Raw genomic sequence first — 27,219 nt, 5'->3', positions numbered from 1 at the left:
CGTGGTAGATGGAAACATGGCAGTAGATCCCAAAACAGTTTGAAGTCCAAAGTCCAAAATACTGCAGTCCTCGGAAAAGGTACATGTGTCCATGAAACAGTCCACAGGGTGAACGGTAAAAACACAAGGATGAGATTAGGTTTAGCTTCTCATGGAGGTGGTGTTGTCGGTTTTGCCATCCTCTGCTGCTTGTCCAGATGACCGTCCGCTCTCGGGAGGAGGGGGCACAGGTGGAGGGACTCTGGTGGTAGGCGCAGGCTCTTCCTGTGGCAGGGCCTCCCTGTCTGTGGCTGACAGAGTTGTAGTTTGCCCAGATACTGATTGAAAACAGACAGGGGAAGATGGGCCAGGAAAAGTCTTGTACATGATCTGGTAGATGTCACACATCACCCAAATCAAGGAGCCCAAAGTGGAATTCATGTTTTGCATCTCCGCATTGTTCTCCCTCTGCACCTGCTTAATGTCCCGGAGCTTGGTTAGGTCCTTGCTTATCACTTCTTGAGGCCGTTGTACTGATACCAAGACTTGTTCAAGAGTGGTCTGGTTCACAAAAACGCCAGGAGCCTACCTTGGCTGGTCCACAGATTCTCTCCCACAACCCCTACCCCCACTAGCCTGTGCCCTTGAAGTGTGCCCCAAACCACTGGGTCCTGGCAGACCTGTTGGCTGAGTTGTTGGTGGCTCAACATAACCCAGGGCTGAGAGGCACAGGATAGGTGTGCTGACTCTCAGTGCACGGGAAGTGGAGGTGTCCCCATGCTGAGGTCTTCTTGCAGCTGCAGTGGGGGTGTTCCTGAGGGCAGGATTTGACATATTGGAGCTGTGTGGCCAGGCAGACCAGATAGGCCAGCTTGCTTATCATCACAGGACTTGCAGCATTGGGGTCCTCACTGAAGGCTTGCCCCTGGGCTGGAGAGGAGGTCTCTTGGGTGCCAGGTGGTGGTGCACTGGTCCGGGTGGTTGAACCTGTGAAGGATACAGAGTATATGCAATTCAAATATAGTTTTTTAATTTCATGTGTCTTTGTTTACATGAGGGCCAACCTGAAACCTAGAAAGCAAGAGACTGACTGTTTAGGCCTTTGTGTGTTTTTGATTGTTAAACCCATACAGCCTGATTTACACAGATGAAAACTCCAGACCTGATCTTGTAGAGATGTCTTGAAATGCAAAGGAGCAAGACCAGATTTGTAGGTTACACGTGACAGACATTGAGGCCAACACAGTGGTGGGTAAACTGGAGTCCTGAACCCTTCCAAGGCTTAACAGGCTGAGAAACATTGGATACACAATGGTTCATAATGAATATGATAATGCAATTGATGATCATATGGACAGTGAAATTTAACTTGTGTGTGGCTACTAATTATGTTCAGCATGCCACAACAAATCTTTTAATGTCTTGTATTAAAAAGACAATGACCCATGGAAGCATTTTCATCAATTCAGTGTAGCTATGAGCAGGTGTCAACATGGTTGAGTTGCACAAGAGGTGATATTTTTATCCTAAACATGTCACAGTTCCTGACAAATGCATTCGTTTCTGAGATGTGTGTATATTGAGGTAAAGGACAGTGTTACAATATTACATTTCACTTTTGTGATTAGTGAGACATGCATAAATCTATCTTACCATTCTGCACTCCACCATGAATTCCAGTCAAGCCTTCAGAATGGAGGATTTCCAAGACCTTCTCCTCTCCAGGAAAGAGTTGTAATGGGATGGAGAGAAGAACCACCACAAGTCCTCTGGGCCTCCAGGTGACGCTTGGAGGCCAGTGAATGAACCTTCCCCCACAGGGTGTTCCACCTCTTCCTAATCTCCTCCTGTGTGCAGGTTGCTGGCTACTGCATTCACCCTGTGCAACATTCTGGTCCACATTTGCCTTTTCAGGGAAATAGTAGTATTTTGGACTTGTGCTCCAAACAATTGTGGCTATCCTCCAATGATTTCACTCACCATGACAGCCAACTCTCCCTCTGTGAAACGGGGATTTCTTCTCCCTGCAATTGTGATTAATTATTAAAAAGAGTGCCGAAAAAGATGATGGAGGAACAAAAAAGTAATAACAACAAAAAACAGAGGGAGAGTAACACAGAAAAAAATGGCTTCTCTGTGAAAATCCCTACATCAAAAAAATCTGCTGGAGTGTAATGGCAAAGGATCATGGTCTGAAATGGGGTGTGTTTTGCCGGTGTTCACAATTGTCGAATTTGCAACAGGTAAGGGCTACTAGCATTCAACCAATGGCCACAGCCATGGTATTATTCTGAACGGGGACCGCCATGGACTCCTGCCATCACGGGCCCACCGCTGACACACCGCCAGCACAGCTGTTTGATCTAAATAGGATTGGCGGGATGCTGCCATCAAGACGGCGACGGAGTGCTAATCATCGACAATGGAGACCGCCAAAATCTAAATCAGGCCCTAAAATATTAAAACAAATTCTAAAATTTGTCTAAACAATCAAAGAAATTCCTCAACTGAATGAAAGAGGGAAAAGGGTGAGTTTTTTCATTACTCAGTCACTACTGGCTGCATGGGGTGGAGGGAGATCAGTACATCAAATTATTAGATTGTTACTGAAGGTTTTTCTTTGTCAAGTCTGTACTACTTCGCTAGATTTCTGGTAGCTCCTCAAGACTTTTAGGTTCCTTTTGATTATTAGTAAATATACTAAGGGCACTGTTTTCCTTGAGCCACATCATTATCTTATTTCATAAGGCATCCAAGATCCCTGGTGATTATTTTTAGGAACTTTCGTAAGTGTCAGATTATCCTTGTCTGGAATTAGTTCTTTTAGTCATCCTTCTCTCACCAGACACATTTAATTTTTAAGTCTCATACTTTTATTGCTGCAGAGGCCGGTCGTTTTTCCCATCCTCAGAAGCATGTGTTGAGTTCAAAGAATGTACATTCAGCCAGCGATTAGTTGTTGTTGTGTTAGCATGTGAACAAGCCAATACCGATGTAAGCAGATATTGATGAGCTTGTGAAAATATATAGAAGGACTGTGATTGATATGCACCGGTGTACATATGGAGAGTGGTCTAATGAAGATCTCTGATTCGTTTCTTTACAAGGGATTGCATCCATATTCTCTGGGTGGTTCAATTTTGTTTATGCCTTGCTTTCAAACAGGACTTCAGGGATTGATTTGTTTTCCATGAACAGTTTCTGAAGCTTCCTCCAAGCCTAATGATTGCTTCACTTCAGGAGTAGACAATGGAGACTAATGTAGGTGCAGATAGAACATTCAAGGTTTCCTCTCCTACTATTATCGAGTTAGCCACACTTCATGGAGCCATCTTGTAAAAACAAGCTCCAGGCAAACTGGAAGGCAATGAAAAAACTCTTTACTTTCTTACCAAGAGCAGAACCGTCTGTTAGGAGTCAATGCAGTCATGGCCTGCATGATTTTACTGCACTTTTCCCCTATCCTTTACCTTTCAGGAAAATGTTCTGGGTTTGGTGCTGAACTGTACCATAGCAGAAGCACTAAATCATTGTCCGGGGTGCAAAGTGTACGTGGATAATTCAATGTCATAACTCATCATCATCATCATATATGCTTACTGCCTAAATCTCAGTGTTCTTAGACTGCCTCGAACTGTAACGCACCCCATGGAAACTTCCAGAGCATCCACACGCTCAGTCATCCCTGCAGGAGTTCGGGAAACATCTCACTGGAGGCACACCCCTCTCTCCTGACCAGAAATTGGCTGTCGTTGTCCAGCCCGGAAAAAGATGCAATTTGAAGCTTCCTGTGAGACTCACAAATGATGAATGCACATTGCAGACCTGTAACAACAACAAAACGAATGCAACCACTCACTCTCTTCATTCACAATAACAGAGAGGAAGACATCTTACTTAAAAGTATTCCTAGTTTATTTGCCCTGAGTGTGCCCTCGGGCAGCCTTTTCTCCCATTCAAAATTACTACTTTTCAACTGTACTTAAACCAACAAAGCAAAGTTATTCTAGATTCATGTGACGCAGAGCAGCATAAGGGGACTAGGCTTGCCCTTTTAAGCGACCTCCACAATCTGGTGGAAATTCCTTACCACAAATTGGTAGAATGCAGTCTGTAAATAATTTTCAATTCTTAGGTCGGTATTAAATCAAGTGGCCACCATGATTGCCAGCATTTAAGCACAATACCCTAAACTGTCACCAGACCCTAATCAGGCACATGCATATAATATGCAAATTGTGTAGGATAGATTTTGTTTTGCTTGTTTTGAGGAAAATGTGAGATTTTATGTTTTATATTTTTAATTATAATACATAAATATTTAATCTAAGGTAATTCACTTGTTTAGTTGACATTAATCTCGCTATAATAACTGATTGCCAACCTTTGGTGTGTGAAATTAAAGTAATTCACATGGTACACAGCATTGCATTTCATGTCAGTCTCCAATTGTGTGGTCTACAACAGCATACCATCAGACCAGCAAGGAGGGAGTGAATGCTTACACGTCCATCTTGAAACATCTGTGAATTTGCGTTTGGAGGACAACTTGTACCAGTGTATCCACTCGATCTGTCCTTAGGGATTGGAACTCCGGATAACGGGTTATTACTGGATGGTCTGTACACGGTGGTCAGAGTACAATGCAGCTCCATCCAAATGCTTCTACAGATTTTTCTCTCATATATCAGCAATTTTCAAATAGAATATGCTCCGTCCACTATCACAGGCCCTGCCTGTGGTCTCCATAAGCATTTTTTACTCACCTTGGTACCACCTAACCCCATCTAATACCATAGTCATACTTTTGCGTGAAGCAAGCAATTGGAGACATAGGGGGTCATTACGACTCTGGCGGTCTTGGCGTCCGTACCGCCAACAGGCTGGCTGTACGGAGACCCATATTTTGACTGCGGCGGTAGCGCCGCGGTCACACCTCCGGGGACGGCGTTTTCCTGCCGTTTTAGCCCCAACAGTGATAATCTGCCAGGGCAGCGCTGCAAGCAGCGCTGCCCTGGGGATTATGACTCTCCTACCGCCAGCCTGTTTCTGGCATTTGCACCACCAGGAAGAGGCTGGCGGTAAGGGGAGTCCTGGGGCCCCTGGGGGCCCCTGCACTGCCCATGCCACTGGCATGGACAGTGCAGGGGCCCCCTAACAGGGTCCCGTGCAGCTTTTCACTGTCTGCATAGCAGACAGTGAAAAGCGCGACGGGTGCTACTGCACCCGTAGCGCGGCCGCAACGCCCCGGCTCCTATGTTGCGGCCGCATCCCCGCTGGGCCGGCGGGCATAAACTAGTTTTGCGCCCGCCGGCCCAGCGGGATTGTTGTACTGGGGACCGCGGGAGTGCAGCCGCATTGGCGGCCGCACAGTGGTTACAGCTTGGCGGGCGGCGATAGCCGCCCGCCAAGCATGTAATGACCCCCTTACAACCTTGTGCTGACGATGCTATGCCATGTCACATAAGTATCTGTAATAGGTAATACAGGTCTCTAAGGGCCAGATGTACAAAACCTTTTGCACGTCGCAAACAGTGATTTTTGCTGTTTGCGACGTGCAAAAAGCAAATCGCGATGCTCAAACCCCGTTTAGCAATTCGGTAACATGGTTACCGAATCACAAAATGGGACTGACAGTCGCGATTAGGAAGGGGTGTTCCCTTCCTAATTGCGAGTCGCAGTGCGATGTTGTATTGTTTTGTGACCGCGAACGAGGTCGCAAAACAATCGCAGTTAGCACCCATTTCAAATAGGTGGTAACCCATTCGCAATAGGGAAGGGGTCCCCATGGGACCCCTTCCCCTTTGTGAATGGCATTAAAAACATTTTTCCAGAGCAGGCTGTGGTCCTGTGGACCACTGCCTGCTCTGAAAAAATGAAACAAAAACTTTTCTTTTTTCGTTTTTGTAATGCATCTCGTTTTCCTTTAAGAAAAACGGGCTGCAGTACAAAACAAAAAAAAAAAACTGCTTTATTAAAAAAACAGTCACAGACATGGTGGTCTGCTGTCCGCAGCAGGACACCATCCCTGTGAATGCCGCCACTCGCAAGGGGGTCGCAAATTGCGACCCACCTCATTAATATTAATGAGGTGGGCCTTTGCGACCCCCTTGCAAGTCGCAGATGGTGTCAGGGACACCATCCTACATTCTGAATTGCGACTTGCAAATTGCGAGTCGCTTTGACTCTCAATTTGCGGGTCGCAATTCAGAATCTACCTACATCTGGCCCCAATCCCTTCTGCAAGCCACACAGCTATAGATGGCCAAAAGATGGCTTCAGTTCATTCTGGTAATGGTTCTCTGCTCCAACCAGCTTCTCGCTGGCTTCCAAAACCAATGAGAGACAAGGAGCCTCGTAGCCATTAGACCTAAAACAGCTATCAATCTTCTTTAACCTGACCACGACCAGACTGGCACTTTGATTCCATGTCCCAGCCTCGTGTTCACTGTTCATTCTAACCAACACCTAATTGTGAACTGCCAAATTCAAACAAGGCTAGACCGAGAACTTGTTTCTTGGTCCTCGCAACTGGTCAAACACCTTACTATGAACATTTCTTTTTTGTTTCCTCACTTGATTTCCTCAATTGATCTCCCTCCCTTTGTTCCCTCAGATCCTAATGCTACCTAATTCTAACACTGCCTTTTTTTTATAGTACATATGTCACAACATTCGCCCTCAAAGCCTTATTTTCATCTGACCTGCACTAGCATGCAATTATTTATATATGTGTAATTGTTTGCGTTTGTGTGGTGGAATCTTGCACTGCTATAGCCTGTATATAGCCAGAGGAGGTCAGTTCTGTTATTTCGAGTCTTGCACCTATTCTGATTGCGTGAGGGAAGGTTGTCCTGCTGGTTCAGACCATGCTGTACATCTGTATCTGTGAAGCTTGCATGCAGAATCTGCCATTATGTCATACCTATTCTATACATGTGAAGCAAGACAAGTGATCCTGCATGGCTTCTAGTCATACCACGCCTGTTTTATGTGAGAGAAGCAAGCATGAGACATGATAGTGCAGAATTTGTTCCATGTTCCCTGTGTGAAAGAAGATGATACCAATGCAATGCACTTCTGCCACAGACAAAAACCAGAGACAAACCATAAAGAAGAGGTCTGTGCCAGGGGTATCACGAACATTAGTGCAACAGAATCAGTACCACTAGTACCCACAAGTGTGAGAGGCACACTTCAACCCATTGAGGAATGGCCCACTCTTATTGTTTACATTAGAGACCTTGGACACGTGCAACAACATTACTTTTTTCACATCGACCAAGAAAAATATCAAATGCACAATATCAACGTACACTATAATGTCAAAGTAAATATATATAGGGGAGATTTACTATTTGTTACTTCAAGTGTATGTTCCTTGATGACATGTGCCTTCAAAGGAAGTACATGTTGATTTAAGAATAGTAAATTTGTACTAAAGTCTTGTAGTCCATTGCTGAGTGCTATACCTGTTGTTAAAGGCCCTGAACCCAATTTAGAGACCTGCCCCACAGGCTAGGGCATATAACTAGGGAGAGGGTGTTAACAACCGGAGTAGCCCGAGGGAGAAGGGCTGAAAGGCTATTAGAACAGTCCACCCACTGAGGGTAGAATGTTCCAAATTAAAAGAGAGAGAAACAGAAAGACAAACATTGCAATATTGGAGCAGGCAGCTTATACCAGCCATTATTGTTCCTGAGTCACTCCATATTCCAGCGTTCCAATTACCGGTTTATATTTAACTTGACGATGTAGTGGTAGTTGATATTCAAGCTTAGATTTTTCCTTGGTCGATATTTATGACCTCGATATTCTGACATACAACCCTCAATACATCACTCGTCTGCACTGACTTGCCCTCAAATAATCACACTCTGCAAAATCATATGAACAGTAGAACCCCATCTCCCCCCACTTATGCAGAACTCTCAGCATTCCAGCCTGCCTCACCAGGTACTCAACCACGCATGTCCTAAATTCATCAGTGGAAATTAACTGCAGCTACCTTCCCTTCTGTTCTCTTAATCCGCTTCCCATGCTTGCGAGCTGTGTTAGTTAAAACAGAGGGCAATCTCTAATTGACTTTGTCATTAAGCCCCACTAGAGATCATTCCATTAGTGGCTTATCCTCAGCCTTGACCGCTAATCGGGATTCCTCTTCGCAAGGGGTTATCCTTAAATAGATGTATCACCGAACCGTCCCCCGCGCCCTGCCACACACAAGCACACACACAGATCTTCTGCTTTTCACCTGCCTTCTCCCTTCCTTCCAGATTTCCCTGATCATATCCTCTTTTCAGCCCAAGTATGCCCAGATTGTACTCAATTCATAGGGGCTGTTGTATTTGTTCGTGACTCCAATGCGGCATTAAACCTAAAAGCCACCCACCAATGTCACCACATCTTTCCTAGAAAACTGAAAATACTGCCAGATCTGGTTGCCAAACCTCTCGAGGTCTTTTGTGCAGAGCTCTAGGTGGAATGACAGTGGTGTCTGTCATACTTGCAAGTAATTTTAGTCACAGCTACAACTGTAAAGCTTTTGGGAATTTTGTGACTATTTGTACCTGTTGCAAAGTGAGCAGTAGTCACCACCAGTTTTTTATTTTTTGTCGGATTTATCTGCTAGTAATCTTGAACTCTAATGCAGGGACACAACGATCCAATGACCAGTGTATGTGCTCTAAATACTCAAACATGTCAATATTGGCTTAAAATCTTATTGGTACATTTCACTTTGAAAACGGCAATAATATATTGTGCAGTACACTCATGGCATGGAAAGTAAAATGCCACCCATGGCATGGAAAGTAAAATGCCACATGCAAAAACACAACACAAGCCAAATCTCACACCAATTTAGAAAAATAAATAAAATGGTGTCTGCATGATAACAATCTAATAAGGAGAGCCGCTGATATGGAATTTCAAATGTTTAGGTATAGCACAATGTGCCGCTTATGGTCAGCTGGTTGTGCTAGGGGAAAGTCACATGTTCAGGCCGATGTGACCCACTGAATTACATTTCAGTAAAGCCCCGGGGAGGTGGCGGTCCCCAAAGCTGCAGGGAGTGGGGGCACGTGGCCCCCCGCATTTTAGAAATGATAAGCCCCAGAGAGGTGGTGGTCCCCAGGGCAGTAATAAGCTCTGGATGGTTGCCCCATGCGCCCCCTTCCTTATTTTTTTATTTGTCCCAGGACCTGGCCCAGCCGGGGGCTTCAAAAATACAAGAGCAGGAGACTGTGCTTGTTTTTTTCTTTATTTTTTACCGCAAATTTGTGGCGACGCCGGAAATTTGTGGCAAACATTTTTTTTAAAGTGCTTTTTTGCCTTGGCGGTGTCCCTCTGGGACCCCAGCACCAGAGCTAAGAGGTCCTTTTCCTTTTATTTTCATTTTTTGGTGAGATTTGGCTGAAGCCGAGTCCCAAGATGGCTGCCAACACCTCCTGGTTCGAAGTGTTGGCAGCCAATCAGAGCTCTGCGGCTCCGTGCTTGAGTTTTCTATTATTCGTGAAGTCATTGGGGATGATCTGTGGCTCTAGATATACAAATTTATTTTCCCTTTAATATCTCTAAAACTATTCAATGGATTTACACCAAATAAGCAAAAGCATTGTCTGCGCACAGAAATGAAGCTTTCTGCCAGATTTGGTGTATTTACTTCCAGCGGTTTGGGCTGTAGTCATGTCTAAAGGTCCTATGGAATTAACTTGGAAAATGAAACCTTTTTGACCCCCCCACCTTTTTCTTGGCCCCCACTTGACAGATCACCCTGAAACTTTATGTGTACAACAAGCATTGACGGGACACTTTTGCTGGAAAATATAATGAAGATTCGTCAAACGGTGCCAAAGATATAGGCAAGTTAAAAATGCTTTTTCTGTAGCTATATATATATATATATATATATATATATATATATATATATATATATACATATATACATATATATATTATATATATATATATATATATATATATATATATATATATATACACATATATATATATGCACATATAACATATATGCACATATAACACACACACACAAATATATATATAGGGAGAGAGAGAGATAGATAGATAGATAGATAGATAGATAGATAGATAGATAGATAGATAGATAGATAGAAATGCACATATAGCCTATTGGCCATAGCCAGTAGGTAGTTAGAGTTAGCACCAACTTTTCCCATAGACAAAGTGTTTTTGTTTTGCTAATAACTTAGCCACCATTTGACAAATCTTCACAGACATTTCAAAACTTGTACGCTAATTCATTTAGGGTGTTGTTGGGTGCATACAAAGGGGTTGGTCAAAGGCCTGTCCTGAAGAAATTATAACTCATGCCGTATAGTAACTTTAGCTCATGAATTGTTGTTCCTTCACATAAGTATAACTATAACTGCTGAATTTCTATGGTTTTATAAAGGAAAAGCGTCAACCTAACTATAACCTTCCTGTAATCTTTGGGTTTCTCAGTGATATATATATAGTTATGTAGTTAGGACCTAGTTTCCATAGATGGAACGTTTATTGTTTTGGCAATAACTTTGGTGCTGCTTGACAAATGTTTACAACATTTTTAAAACTGATATTTTAGTAAATTCAGCTGCTGTCTTGAAAGTTTTGGGATCATCTGTCAAGCAGATAAAGGGGAATCCCAAAATGCGTTTTCACCATTCATTTTTCCAGATGGTCTTTAGACACTCCTACAGCCCAAACTGCTGAACAGAATTACACCAAATTTGGCAGGAAAGTAGATGTTGTTGTGCAGATTGTAATTTGGTGTAAATCCATTCAGTATTTTAGGAGAAGTTAAGGGTAAAGCAATGTAGATATCTAGGGACGCTGATTGACTGCCAACACTTCAACGAGGAAGTGTTGGTAGCCATTTGGGACTCGGCTTCAGCCGAGTCCCAGGAAAAACAAGTGAAAAAATAAAAAAGGAGGCCAGAGTAGGGTCACCTTACACCTTAGTTCTGATGCAGAGAGACCCCACCAAGGCTTAAAAGCATTTTTTTTTACATGTCGAAAAAAAGCTGCAGATCTGAAAAAAATCAACAGGCAGCTTCCCGCTCACGCGAACCCCTCCCCTTAATTAAGGGACTCCTACGGGATCGCAGCAAAAACTGCTGAGTTTATTTTACATTTTGACCCCAGGGGGAGTCCCCCTGTGTCTCCTCCTGTATGGCTAGGGAGCAGGGTATCCCTTGGTGGGCAGGTTATCCTTACCCTGCCCCCTTACATCTAAATATTTTCTAGTTCATAATATGGGACTAAGTCCTCAGTCCTGTAATGTCTGCTTGCAACATTTTTCTCATGTTGCTGTCAGCCATCAGAGCGTTCTCTCCCGCCTTAGTCTGACTCCCACAGGAGTGAGATGGGCCAAGGGAAAAAAAAAACAGTGGTCAAATCAGAATGCTCTATTTTTTTTAATTGGGTTTGAGGGACTCTTGCAAGAGTCCCTCAAACCCCATTTGTCCAGATATACAAAGATTTTTTTCTCCTTAATTTCTCAAAAACGACTAAATGGATTTACACCTAATCACAAAAAGCAAAATCTGCAGGCCAATATCTGGCTTCCTGCCAAATTTAGTGTATTTCCATTAAACAGTTTTTGCTGCAGCCTTGTCAAAATAGGTTTATGCAAAATGCATGAAGAGTTTGTGTTTTAGGGGCCACCATTTTTCTCTGCTCCCACTACACTGATCACTCCAAAACATTTCATGCAAAAACTAGCCAAAAAGAAGCATTTTTTGGTAAAGATTCATGGAGATTGGTTAAACGGCCCCAAAGTTATTAGCAACACAAAAAACGAATTTCCTATGGAAACACTGACCTAACTATGACCACTGGGGTATCTGTATATATATATATATATATATATATATATATATATATATGTGTGTGTGTGTGTGTTGTGGGTCTGTGAGTGGGTGTGTGAGTGGCTGCACGGATGTGTGAGTGGTTGAGTGGGTGAGTAAGTGGATGTGTGAGTGTTTGAGTCGGTGTGTGAGACGGTGTGTGAGTGGCTGTGTGGGCCTGTGAGTGGGCGTGTGAGTGACTGTAGGTGTGTGAGCGGTTGTGTGAGTGGTTGTGTGGGTGTGTAAGTATGTGAGTGAGTGTATGAGTAGGTGTGTAGATCTGTGAGTGAGTATATGTGTTTTTTGATTGGGGTCTGGATCTGCGGAGCCACCTGAATCTGTGAGGATGTGGGTGGATCCTCAGATCCTCTCATACTCCAAAAAAAATTTTTGAACAATTTCTTGCCCATTAGGGGTCCCTCATAGACCCCTCAATTAGACCCCTGAGGTCAGGTTACCTATACCTTGACCCCTTCTATCACTTTTTATTTTTATTCTCCCACTGGGAACAAAGCACATATTAACAAAATGGCGACCTCAACTTTTCTCTCAGGTTGTGGCCAGCCAATCACAGCATTGCTGGTGGCACATTGATCCTCGAATCCACCGGGATCTGCAGATGATCCACAGTGGAACCGTGTCCCTAGATATACAAATGTATTTTTACATTAATAACTCCTAAACTGCTGAACAGATTTACACCAAATTATAAAAAAGGGCTCATTCTGAACCAAGAGGTTGCTTTCTGCCAAATTTGGTGTAATTCAGTCCAGCGGTTTAGGCAGTAGTCGTGCCTCAATTCACTATAGGAAATTGCATATGGTAATCGCGATTTGGGTCCCCTCTTTTTTTCAGCCCTTCAGCACCCAATTGACGGATCACTCCAAAACTTATATATTGAACGTCTACGTTTTAAAAAAAATTCAGTTTGCTGAATAAAACAGCCTTGTAACCTTTGTTTTTTTCAGTGAAATATAAATATATATGGGGTCAGTTAGTGGGTGTGTCAGTGTCTAAGGGGGTCTGTGAGTGGGTGCATGGGGGTCTGAGTGAGTTTGTGAGTGGGTGCATGAGTGTCTCAGTGGGTTTCTGAATGGATGCGTGAGGGTCTGAGTGAGTCTGTGAGTGGGTGCGTCAGTGTCTGAGCAGGTCTGTGAGTGGGTCCATGAGTGTCTGAGTGGGTCTGTGAGTGGGGGCATGAGGGTCTGAGTGGGGTTGTGAGTAGGTGCATGAGTGTCTGAGTGGGTCTGAAAGTAGGTGTGGGAGTCTATGATTGGATCTGAGTGGGTGCATGAGTGTCTGAGTGGGTGTGTGGGTGGGTGCTTGAGTTTCTGAGTGCATGTATCACTGAATGAATTAGTGTGTGAATGAGCCTGTGACTTTAAAAACTTTTTTTACTTATTCATGATTAATCTCTATTAATCTTGATTAATCTCAAATATCGTGCGTGGTGAAGAAAAATAATTTTAAACCCATAATTTGATCTTCAAACACTCCTGGGGTCAGCTTACCTCCACCCTGACCCTCTATGCTACTTTTTATTTTGTTTTTCATCACAGGGACCCTCGCCCATAGTATAAAATAGAGGCTGCAACTTAATTTTCAGGTTGTGGCCAGCCAATTACAGCACTTCTATTCGCATAAATGTACAAATGTTCACAATTTATTCACGACCTCAGATATACAAATGTGGATTTTCTTTAATTTCTCATAAACTACTTGACTCATTTACACCAAATAACTGAAAGAGTAATCTGCTTACCGAAACCTAGCTTTCTGTAAAATTTGGTGTAATTCCGTCCAGTGGTTTGGGCTCTAGTCATGTCTAAAGGTCCTATGGGAATTAACATGGGAAACACAACTTTTTTTAACTCTCTTTTTCTTGGCCCCTGCATGACAGATCACCTCAAAACTTTCGGTGCAAAACAAGAATCAGCGGGCACTTTTTGAAAAAAAAAATATTGTGAAGATTCATCAAATGGTGCCAAAGATATAGGCAAGTAAAAAAAAAACTTTTTTAAGGAAACATAGTCCAACTGCCAGTAGGTAATATAAATAGACACATATATATATATATTATCTACATATATATATAGATATATATATATCTATATATATATATATATATATACATGTATATGCACACACACACATATATCTGTATAAATATCACTAAAAACAACCCAACCCCACTACCCACTCACTTCAGTCCCCATGGACCCCATCCCTGCAGGCAGGAGCAATTTCTTTCATCTGTTTCCCTGCCCACTTCAGTGCAGGTAGGAAAACAAATAAAAAGTCCGCTCCCAGTTTGTATGACATTTGTCATGTTCCCACCAGTCGGGAGCTGACTTAGGATTTTCTTTTGCTTGGCGGGAGCTTTCAAATTGTTCCTGCCACATGAGAGCAAACACAGGTTTCCATGCAAGTACCCGGGGACATAGCTTGAGCCAGCCCTGTGAGATGGGGTCCCCGGGACATTAATGGCTCAACGAGGGGAGCTGCACAGCCCCCCCCACTTTTCTTCCTGCCCTGTTAGATGGGGTCCCCGGGACATTAATGGCTCAACGAGGGGAGCTGCACAGCACCCCCCCACTTTTATTCCTGGTTGGGGCCCAGGGGGTGCTTGTTTTTTTCCCTTGGATTTGCAGATCTTCCGTGGATCCGTGGGGAAATGAAGAAAACATGTTTTTGGCCTCTGGCGGGGTCACCAGGCATAGGGGTAAGGGTATTTTTACCTTGCCCCCTAATGTTTTTGTGCTTTATCTTGGGACTCGGCCAAGTTTCAGTGCTGAGATGGTTGCCACCGCTTACTGGTTGAAGTGGTGGCAGACAATCAGGTCCTCCGCATCCCTAGATATAGATCATTTTTTTTCTTTAATAATTCAAAAGCTACTGAATGGATTTACGACAAATCACAAAAGAAGATTTTTCTGGACCAAGATCTAGCCATCTGCCAAATTTGGTGTAATTCTGTTCCGCAGTTTGGGCTGTAGTCGCATCTCAAACTAAAAACACTATGGGAAATTGCATGGGGAAAATGTGTTTTGGGACCCCCCCTTTTTCACGGCCCCTACTAAATGAATCACCCTGAAACTCTCAAGACAGCAGCTGAAGTGAGGGGCAAAGTAGTTCTGAAGATTTTGTACAAATTAATCATACAGCGCTAAACTTATTAGCAAAACAACAAACAAAGGTCCTAACTATTAAATATATATATATAAATATATATATATATATATATATATATATATATATATATATATATATATATATATATATATTATATATATATATATATATATATATATATATGTGTGTTCCCCACATATCATTTGGTTAACGAACTATGCAGTGCTTATGACCTCATATATTACATTGCTTTTGACATGTTACACAAAATGGTTTGTTCACTAAACTATAACTGACCCACTGACTTCAGGAGTCCTGATATGGCAGCCACAACATTTTCTTTTGTGTTAAACTCAGCCAATTTAATGATTTGGTACTGCAGTACTTGTACCGGTGGCGTGTTATTGAAATGACTTACAGGAGCAAAATGTCCCCTTGGCCAACATGAAGGGGCTATTTAATCATTTTTTTGTTACTTCAGGAGTCCTGCGGGACCAACCGTCAAGCTAACTCTAACTTTTTCTGAAGGTTATCTTCTTCAGGCTCAACCCTAGCCCCTCTTTAAACTCGAATTTCTGAAAAACTGCTTAACAGATTTACATCAAATTACAAAAACGGGGGCAGTCTGGCCAGGATGGCGCAGCAGTAGCAGCACAAATTGGGAACTCCGCCTCACCCAGGAGCGAGAGCACCGGTGGTGGTGTCGCTGGGGCAGCGCCACAACAGAGATGACAAATAACTGGCTAGGGACACCGTTGGCACCGTCTCCACCAATGAAGCAGCAGCAGATTGGCGAGTGTGGAGCCTGCTGCCAATGGCACCAACCAATAGTAATTCAACATGGCCGCTGGCATGAGAAGAACATGAACAGTCTGAGGTAGTGAGAGGGACTCGAGTGTCCTGAAGTGCACGGTGAGACCAAGGCAAGGGTGTTCCCTCTTCCCCAGCATCGGCTGCCGGTCTTTCAAGGGGCTGGAAAGATGAACATCTCTACATGCGCAGTAAGTGTGCCACAGCCCCGGAGCAAACATGTGGATTGATCTGTGTTGTCTCTCCTGCTGCCTCTCCCCAGGACCACGTGGACTGAACTGAAAGAACTAGTGCACCAACTGCAGAAGCTATGGCCCCCATATATTGCGCACCTAGTCCTGCCTGAAACGGGGACGTGAAGCACCCAGGTGACACTTCTTTAACAGTGGCACACGAGTTACCAGGCCCAGATCTAATACTCTGTGCTACAGACCCATTGCACCTTTGGCTGTGTGCGGTCTGCCGCCTGTGCCTGGGAGGACAGCCTGCGCGCCGCCCACCACAACAAACCTGAGTGATTCATGCAGAGCTTCCTATGGCACAGACCTGGTTGGGGGCCGGAGAAACATAATGGCGAAGTAGGCCTCGCTCCTGCCCCGCGGGCCCTGTACTCAGCATTGAAACTCACAGAGACACCCTAACTGGGAAACCAACTCACAGAACTTGATGCCGGCAGGGCTCTGGGCCTTCCAGACACCATAGGAGCACAACAGGAGGGGGATGGGCACAACTAGCCCAGTTTGCCCCACAGCACACAATGGCCACGGATCGCACCCACAAGGAGGCCACCATTAAGAACATGCTAAATAAGAACTCCAATAAGAAATCGCAGCAGTGCCCTGACACACTGCCAGCTACCTCCTCTCAAACAGTAGCACCAGAGATTGAGGAGCCAGTGACCTGCACATAGCTGGAAAAACTATTGGGGGTGTTGCGGGAGGATATAGCAGCTCTTAAGCATGAAATGGCAGCAGACATGAAGGAACTCAAGAACGAACATCTAGACCCACTGGAAGAGACAGGAGACCACTGCAAAGAGGAGCTGAATGAACACAAGCAAGAGCTGCTGGAGCTGAGGGATAGAAATGGGGACCTGTGCTATCGACCGTAAGATCTTGAGAATCGCTCTTGCCGCTCCAAACATCCGAATTATGAGTGAGCCACTGCAGGCAGACTCAGGGCAGCTGGAGGAATACGTAGTGTGCCTGTTCCGACCTAGGGGACAGAGACATCACACTGGAACAGACCCATAGAACAGGCAAACCAGCAAGATGCCTGGCATGCCTCAAGATATCTTCAGGTCTCCATTCCTACAAGCAGAAAGAGCTCATTATGGCGGCGGTCCGAGACAATCCCATCTTCAACTTCGAAAGTGTAAGAATTGGAATATTCCAAAATCTCTCCCCTCTCACCCTCCAATGCCGCAGATTGCTACGACCAGCCACAGCCTTCCTGCGGGAAGAAGGCATCCAATACATATGGAGTCACCCTTTCCACCTACTTTTCATCTGGAGTAAAAAAACACACGCTGTTCATACTCTTGAGGTGGCACGCTCAGTCGTGGGATTTGAAACAACATCTTCCCCAGAGAACTCCTGACCTAGATCCAAATCCCCAACCTGCTCCACTGCCAAATAAAAAAGGTATTCTTGCAGCACCAAGAAGGAGTGTGAGGCCCTCCCAACATAAACAACAGGGGAGTGCATCAGAACCGGAGAATGATTGATCCCTGTGATAGAGCCCTTACCTGCTGACCAGAGGCTCACAGCTCTGTCCCCAGTCGAACCGTCATTTACTACTCACCCCAGCGGTGATGCCACAGCAGAATGATTGTACTAGTATCTTGTGGCAGAGCTCCCCACCCTCCCCTGCTAGATCTCAGATGACCACAGAGATACCAGTCGTCCATGGACATTGACCCTTGTTACTTGAGCTTGCTGCCTCCCAGGAGTGGGAACATGTTTTCCTTGTTGTTATTCTAGATCATCCCTTCCCTGTACACTCACTTACTATCTTCTGTGGAACTACGCTCGGAGATCCTTCACCACACTCTCAATACACACCTTCGTACTCCTGGACTGCACTAACCACTCTCATGCCTCATGATCACAATACATAGCCTCAATGTTAGAGGACCTAATGCCCATTGAATCAAAGAAAACTCCTCACTATGCTAAAGTGAGGGAGGCTAAATGTGATGTCTGCCTACTCCAGGAGACCTATCTCCTTGGGAGAGACTGGCATCACCTGCGCTCCCACTGTTTTGACTGCCAGTTCTTCTCCTCGGACCCTCAGAAATAGGCCTGAGTGGCAATCCTCCTAGCCACACACTTTCTGGGCCGAGTAATGCAAACACAGGAAGAGATAACAGGCCAACTGCTTGCACTCCGCATTGCCATACACTCTTACACACTTACAATAGCCACAATTTAAGCCCCCATTAACAATCAGGAACCCTTCCTCTTAGACATCTTAGGTAGTGTATTAGCAACCCCAGACACAGACGTCCTGGTGGGAGGGGACTTTAATTTGGTGCCCAACACTCTCATGGATTGGTCCGTCCAGAGAACAGGCCAAAGGGGTCTTTCACAGCAGCTGGCCTGCAATGGCTTAGAGACGTGGGGCTTGAAACATGTGGCACAAGACACACCCCATGGATAAGAGCTACATATTTTTCTCAGTGACACACCAAACCTATGCCTGGATAGATTTCTTTCTCACGTCCCTGTGCCTGACTGCAGCAGTCACAGGAGTGGAGCTAGAGGTGGCCACCCTTTCCGACCATTCACCCATATCAATCACTATACGCTCCCCACATGCTCCAGCACACCCTTACAGTTGGCCAGTTAACACCAAACTGTTGCAATATGACTCAGTTACGCAGTGGCAGCTGGTGAGATTTTAAAGAGGTGAAGCATAACACCGGTCATGATTTGCCAGTAATGGGGGAGAAAACCCAAATCTTCCAATCGGGCAACCATTGGAAGGATTCTCCCCCAGTAAATCTTTGAAAACAAGGGACATATTTTATCTAGACTACTTTAACAAAAGACATTGGGGGTCATTCTGACCCCGGCCGGCGGCGGAAGCCGCCGGCCTGGCTGGGACCGCCAGAATACCGCTGCGCGGTCAAAAGACCGCCGCGGGTATTCTAGGTTTCCCGCTGGGCTGGTGGGCGACCGCCAGAAGGCCGCCCGCCAGCCCAGCGGGAAACACCCTTCCATGGGGATGCCGGCTCCGAATGGAGCCGGCGGAGTGGAAGGGGTGCGACGGGTGCAGTTGCACCCGTCGCGATTTTCAGTGTCTGCATGGCAGACACTGAAAATCTTTGTGGGGCCCTTTTACGGGGGCCAATGCCATTGGCATGGGCACTGCAGGGGCCCCCAGGGGCCCCACGACACCCCATACCGCCATTATCTTCCTGGCGGCCAAAACCGCCAGGAACAGGATGGCGGTATGGGGGTCGGAATCCCCATGGCGGCGCAGCAAGCTGCGCCGCCATGGAGGATTCCCCAGGGTAGCGGGAAACCGGCGGTACACCGCCGGTTTTCCGTTTCTGACCGCGGCTATACCGCCGCGGTCAGAATGCCCATGGGAGCACCGCCAGCCTGTTGGCGGTGCTCCCGCGGTCGTTGGCCCTGGCGGATTTTACCGCCAGGGTCAGAATGACCCCCATTGTCTCAAAATCTATAGGTTTTAAAGAAAATCTTTTGGGGTACTAACAAGGCCCTGACATACTTTAAGAAATATCTTCACAATTCAACTGTCAAGTGTAACCACATCTAAATAAAATGTAAAGTGCCAAAGTTCTGTCTGCCACTTTTGCCAATTAAACAATATATCTAGTTGCAAGACGCAACTTTTGGTGCAGCACAGACTTTAGATTGAAGCCTACCTAGCAGAGTAGTCTGGTTTGCTAAAGACATTTTGCGACATTCAGAAAGCTTCCTTGGGAATGCATTCTGCCTGCTGCTTACGATTGGCTTTGTAACTCACATTTTATGGCTTTTTGTTTGCAGGCTTTATTTGTTCTAAGCTGTCCAGGGTGTCCGTTCCTCCCAAGGAGCAAAGCCTTTTCACACTACTTCTCCTTGTATTCTTGCACAAGTACTCATTTTCTGTAAACAGGCCTGTAAATCTTGTTCTTATCTTGTCACATTTGCTGTGCATTCAAAGAAAAAGGAGCGGAGGAAAGAACAGAAGGAAAGGAGGGTAGGAGGGAAAGAAAGTAAGGAAGAAAAAGAGAAAGCAACAGTGAATTGAAAGATTGGAAAAATGGAATGAAAAGGAAGCAAGGGGATATGGAATCAGGAGGGGCAGGAGAAAGCAGAAAGAAGGAAAGGATGCACAAAGTAAAGAACGAAGTATCAAAGAGGAGAAAGGAAAGAAGGGATATATCATAGGAAAAAAGGAGGGAAATGAAAAAAGGAGGTAAATGAAGTGAGAAAACAGAAAGTGGGAAAGGAAGAAAATAACAAATTGTAGAAAGAAAACAGTCTGAGAAAGAAGAGAAATAACGCCAGAAAGAGGTGGCAGAGAACAAGAGAAAAAAGGAGAGAATGAAGTGGAGAGGAAAGAAATAAAAAATACAGCAAGAAGGGGAGACAGAAACAGAAAGGAAGAGAAAAAAGGAAGAAAGAGAAAATAAAAGGGAGAGAAAAAACAAAAGAAAGAAAGAAAGAGAAAGAAGAAAGACATTTAAACATTAATTAATGCAGGCATAGAAGCAATACCTTTTAGGGTGTTTTGCAGAAATATTTTCAGGGAAGGTGCGTGGAGGCATTTAGGCCCATATTTAAGAAAAAGTGGTGCATCAGCTACAATGCACCACTTTTCTCCCCCCCCCATCCTCACTGGCACCTAACAACACTATGGTTGCGCTGTATTTATGTTACGGCGCACCAGGGTGGTCGTTAGCACAATAGTGTGAACATTTTTGCACTTTTGTAGCTCTTTGCTACCCTAGTGTCAACATTTTTTACACTACTGCAGCCAAGTGCAAGAGGCCCATAGGTTACTATGGGAGCATAATTTTAACAAATGCTCTGAGCAGGCGTTAAAAATTAGGCCACAAATGGTGCAGTGAAGTCTGTTAAATTTTACTGCGCCATTTTTGGGGGCCTCTTAGCTACAGAATGCCCCCCTTGCATACATTATGCTTCGTGGAGGCATAACATGGTACAAGGTTTTATAAAGTTGTGCAATGCATGCACTTTGTAAATATGGCGTGGCAGAAAAGCCACTTTAGCGCCAGCGTAAAAAAAAAATGACACCCTGGCGGAGCTAAGGTGGCGCTAGGGGCTCTTAAATATGCCCCTTATTCATTGTCAGGCTTCTTAGCCGGCATTAGTGACACACTTAGATGATTTAGAGGAGGACGGGCTACAAGCTGCTCCTGCACTTGGTCTCTGCATATTCTTAAGTGCAGCACAGACAGGGAGCCAAAGACCCCCGAACTCCGGGCACCCAATTGAGCCAAGACAGCCTGCGAGCTACTTCCATGGGCACTGCCAGCTGTACTTAGCTTGGCTCCCTCCTTACTAAAGCCAGTGCTTGCCAAGAGCCCATGAGCCAGCTGTTTTTGCAGTATGTCAGGCCGTTTCACTAACTTTCAAGGAGCGCTTCCCTGGTTGCTGGGAGCTCATAGAGGTGCAGTTAAAGAGGTTTTTATTGCTCTTTGAGCCTGCCATGAGTCTGGATAAAGCCCAGTGTGTACTGCCCATGTAGGGTGTTATTGAGTTTTACATTTGCTGGAATGTGCCTGCTGTGTGCTGTGTGAAAGAAAGCTGAGGTGGGCTGAAGAAAGTTTCCAAGAACGCCAGAGCCTTCACAAGTGTAGTTTGAAAATGAGTCAAATTACCTTACCTGAAAGCAACCCAGTGCACAAATGGTCTGTCTGACTGACAAGATGCTGCTGCAGAGAGCCAGATGGTGTTTAACATTTTCAGACATTGTGGCCCATATTTATACTTTTTTAGTGCCAAGTTTGTGTCATTTTTTGACGCAAAAGCAGTGCAAACTTACAAAATATAATAGAATTTTCTAAGTTTGCGCCGCTTTTGTGTCAAAAAATTATGCAAACGCGGCACTAGAGAAGTATAAATATGGGCCTGTGAGTCTGAACTTAGTGGCAAAATGGAAGGTCATGCTAGAGTTTTCTTGGGGGGGAGGAAATTAACTCCTGGAAAGCAGCATTCGCTGCTGAAACGCACGCACTCTGATGACACACGTAAACCCATGTCATCACAGGGAGAGGTGGGATCAGTGAGTCTTGCTGAGCCCATCCTCCCCTATGAAGAGATAAGAACTGGGGTGTGCCTCCTCGCTGATTGACACATGTAGTGTTGTGGTCCTAGGCCCTCATGCTACTAAATGAGGTGACACGGACTCGTAGTATGGGTTCGGACAACTGGCCTCGGGCACATGTGCCCGGCCCTTTTTATTAGCAGGGTCATAGGGCTGGTGACGTCTGTGATGAATGGGTGTGGGGTGAGTGTGGAAGCCAGCCCTCAACAGAGTGGCTGGTGGAAACATTAGAACGTGTCCAGCAGGACACTACAACACACAGCCTTTGAAAGCACTTGACTGAAGCCTAATGCGCCCTGCCTATGTTAATTTAGCGAGGCTGCATTAGCTAACAGGGGTTGCAGTGTGGTTAGTTTTAAGTATTCATTGCGCTTTAGCTTCAGGCTTTAGGCCTTTGTGCACTTTGCCCTGAATATATTTTATTCATTTGCTGACAGCTTAGAGCCTCTGTGCACTTTGCTCTACATGCTTTTTATTAGGCTTCGTACTGTTATTTTTCAAATAGCCAGTTCTACGGTGTTGTTTTTTATTCATATCACACTATTTTGCCTACTTCAGCACTGCAGTGCCCCATAACATATTTACTCTGTACTTCAGTCAAGGATACAGTCTGGTACATTGCCGATAGACGTGGTAGGAGTTTAGACTTGGCATTCCTGCGTAGGGACATTTTGTGATCAAGATGACATGTTAGTTATAAAATCACTTCCTTGTCCCAATACACGCAAGAGGGAGATTCCGACCAGGGAACCACAACTAGACGCTGACTGCCTCGTTGCAGGTGCTGAACCAAGATCACAGGTCTATGCTCAGGTATGAGGGCTGATGTCTCCACAGTGATTCTAATAGGCAAGCTAGACGCTTAACATGCTGTGCTCTAAATAGAACAAGCAGAGGGAGAGTAGAAACTGTTAGACAATATGATAGCTTTGTTCTTATGTTTTACTCTCCTGGTGACTATTTCAATCCTACTGTGTTGTATGGTTCTGGTTATTGCAGCTCACGCCTTAATATCTAAAATACAGTCGTTTTATTAAAACATTATATAAAACTTATACTGTCTTTGTCATTTGTATATGAGATCATATTGGAAATAAGAGAGTTGGTTTGGATCTGAGTAACCACGACTTCCCTGAGAAGTTCTAGAGATGTCATGCGCTCGGCTGCCGAATCATTCCTTCCACATGGGAGAAATGAGGCACTGCTAGTTAGCCGTAGCAAAAACCGGATTTAGGGTGACAGAGTTCTTTACACGTGGGTCAGACTCAGTCCCCCACACCGTTATAGATCCTGCTGCCTAGAAATCCAGTAGTCTCATTTAGAATAATGAGAGCCCACGCGACATGGCGCCCCCAACGTTTGGTCTGGCTCTAATGATTAGGTCCGACTGACTCTCTTGGTCTCATATATATTTTGACTCCTCGGTTCCGTATACGGAGACGTCCGTTGGGCTGAGGCTTTCCGCCGCCACGGCATAGGTGCTTCCTATTGCTTAGTGGTTGGTTGTTCAAGCTTGAACTTTGAAAGGAAAACCCCGATTTTGGTGTGCCTTCTCTGACCTGGAGCTATTTTTTGTAAATGGCGAATCCTAATGTAGTGAATATAGCAATTAATATGTGTCACCGGCTAACAGGACATCTGTTGGCACATGGACTGACGGTCCAGGGGGGTCCAGTCACTTTTGTGGTGGACGCCCATACAGCCTATAGAACGGAACTTTTTTATTCTTGGGTCGGATTTCCAGCAGTGGATGGGGGAACAAATACTTTTCACGAATACACTGTTGCGAATGTCCCTGGACAATACAGGGCTTACGCTTATTTAGAAATACCTCTATCTTATCAAGAACACCATAATTGGCTTGATGGCGCCCTCCCACACACAGTAGCACAAGTTAGGTTAGGTCCACTGAGTAATGATGGTCCTACCTGGCCTTTATTGGCTACATTTACACCTCATCCTGCGGTTGCTCAATTGGCAGTGGTTGAAGTTCGTCGTTTATATACAGACTGAACGGCTGCATATAGACGATTATTTCAGTTTGTCATGCAGACACTAAATACGAATGCAGCGCATGCTGCTCCAGCGCACCCACAGGCTGTGGTTCCGGGTATTAATCCGGCCACTGTGCACTCAGTTATGGGTAAAGTTCCGGCTAAACGAGAGGAGACTCCATTTTGGCTGGCGCAAAAAATTAACACGCTGGAAGCAGTATTTCCCCATACGGGACCTCAGGATAAACATAGAATTTTGATGATGTGTTTGCCGTATGGGATGGTTCCTCCGGTGGACCTTTGTAATACCTGGGGCACGGTGTTTGCCGCGCTCTACACTACGGCACACCGACATTAGCTAATTTACCGGACGTGCTTAAACAGATTCAAGATGAATATGGAGCTGCCCCTGCCTTAGATTTGGGCATGCAGTTGCTGGGCAATTTTGCCACGGTTTCTTCTATTATTTTGAGTAATCTCAAAGGAGATGCAGTAGCACTAGCAGTGCGAATGCGTCTTTGGGATGTTCCGCTGCTTAATCAGGAGCGGGAGCTTCCGAGAATAATAGCGGAAACATATTCTAGTATTGGTCGTGATAGCCTAGGGGCTAGACCACAAAAACCCCAGTTACAGGGTAAAAATAATAAAGATAATGCTAAACAGCAACAACCTGAGGGTTTGAAAAAGCACTGGGAAAATAAACAGCTAACACCTAAGAAGGATGGTGGGCAGTCTCCGCAACCGGAGACCCCACAGAATAAGTATAATCTCAGGAATAGGGATACTTTGAAGACGCCTGATAGATATCAATATACTGATACACGCCAATCTCGTTCCTTTCAGGACTCCTCGGAAAAGAGAAGTGAGAGAGGTGGGCGGTCAGAGCGGAGGACGGAGTACGTGAAACCGAGACAGGATTCACAACGCTCGGCGGAGGTTTCTATTAAACAAGAAGAGAAACCGCTGCAACAAAAACAGCAATTTAAAAAGAAGAAAGTGGCAGCGGTCTCAGTTAGACATGCCGCTCAAGAAGAGAGTTCTCTTGACGAACAAGACATGGGCGTTAGCACTGTTAGACAGCGCGGCAGAGGTCACATTAGTTCGCCGGAGTCTTCTAGAGCATCTGGAGGTGAAAGCAACTGATGACTTCATACAAGTCGAGACGGCGGATATGCGAGTCTCTGATCCTGATAGAGTATATAAAGTGACTCTGCGATTGGAAGGGGACATTGACCGTATTATAAACGCCATTTTTTGGGACCATGTGGTAAAATCATATGATGTTCTGCTGGCCGAACAGGATTGTCCACCTGACTTTGTTCGCGACTGTCCAGTTGGGGAGGAGGTTATTGCACCTTCCTTCTCACCACTTGTTCCGAGAGAACTAGCGGAGTCCTATAGTAAATCATGGGCTCTAGCACAGGCTCCCGCCTTGTATAGAAATAACGTGGGGTGGGACAGACAATCACCTTATCATGTAATTCCGATAAAGGGCGAACCTCAGCCACAACCGCAGTATCCTATCAAATTTGAAGCAAGGGCTTCGGTTAGGAAAATTCTTACACAATTGGAGTATCAGGGTGTAATTGAGCCCTGTGTCTCGCCGATGAATAATCCCTTGTTTCCGGTTGCTAAACCGGACCATTCATATAGGATAGTGGTGGATTACCGACATTTGAATAGTCATACACACACATATGCAATACAGAATTCACACAGCGCAGCGCTTATGAATAATATAGTGCGTAAAAAATACAAGACAACATTAGATATCTCGAATGGATTTTTCTGCCAGAATATAGCGCCCGAGAGTCGGGACTATACCAGTTTCAGTGCGTTTGGCTCTCAGAAAAAGTTTTGTCGTTTGCCTCAGGGGTATAAGAATAGCCCAGGACTATTTTCGGCTCGTGTAACTGAAATGCTGCATGAGTTCGACCCTGAAGCGTTATCATATGTTGATGACATATATCTGACTGACTATGAGATTCTGCAACATCTAAGGCGTGTATCGCGCATTGTTGTGGGGTTTGCTGATATTGGCTGTAAGTTTAATTTTAAGAAATCAAAGATTGCCTTCCTCAGCGTCATTTTCCTGGGATATGAGTTGTCGAGTGAGGGCAAGAGCTTAGCGCCACATTTTTTGGAGAAATGTGCTTTATTGCAGCCTCCTAATATGGTTCGGAAGCTCCAGTCATTGTTGGGGTTTCTGAATTTTGGCAGAACTTACATTCCTGATTATGCGACGCATATAAAACCCTTATACGAGTTGATTCGCCCGAATTTTTCGAGTAGATTTTGGACGATTGAACATACACACATACTACGAGAGTTACAGAGTGATCTCTTAGCAGTTAAACACTTACACACACGGGACAATAAGACACATTTAGTCATCAGGGTGATACCTGGGGCTGTTGGGTTTACTTATGTCACCTTTAATGAGGGGGAGACAGTCCCGATTGCATACAAATCTCATTTGTATTCTGCTGCAGAACAACGATTTGCACAGACTGAGAAAATTCTCACTGCAGTACAGATGGCTGTTATTAAAGAAAGACCGCTAGCCCAGGGCCAACGCATTATTGTCGTTTCCCCAATTCCGGCCTTTGAGGCAGTTACAAAAGCGAGTGTTCCAAATTTGAAAGCTTTGCACCCGCGATGGATACAATGGGCTACATCTTTGACAGCCACTGATGTAGATTACGTATTTGACCCTAAACTGCAGACTCAAGAATTTCTTCAATATGAAATGGAATATCATGTTCCTGCTGGTACGTTGCCTATTGACCAATATCAAGTGGTCATGTATACCGATGGCTCAGCGCAACCAGCGGTTGGGACTAAACAACAGTATTCTGCTGCATGTGCGGTGGTGAGCGGCACTATGGAGGGGGAAGTGTTCTGCCCCCGACATACTTATACTAAAACCTTGGGAGATTGCACAGCACAGCTGGCTGAGCTCAAAGCTCTATTGTTAGCATTGGAGCACGCGGATCCGGCGACTTTAACCTTGCTGGTCTGTGACTCCTACTACTGTGTTCAGTCTTTCAATGAATATCTACACTATTGGAAGATGAATGGGTTCAGAGATTCTAAAGGCAACACCATTAAACATAAAATGTTGTGGG

This window comes from Pleurodeles waltl, chromosome 9 (genome assembly GCF_031143425.1).
Source record: "Pleurodeles waltl isolate 20211129_DDA chromosome 9, aPleWal1.hap1.20221129, whole genome shotgun sequence".
In the NCBI taxonomy this organism is placed as follows: Eukaryota; Metazoa; Chordata; class Amphibia; order Caudata; family Salamandridae; genus Pleurodeles; species Pleurodeles waltl.
Note: the sequence above shows the minus strand (reverse complement) of the source record.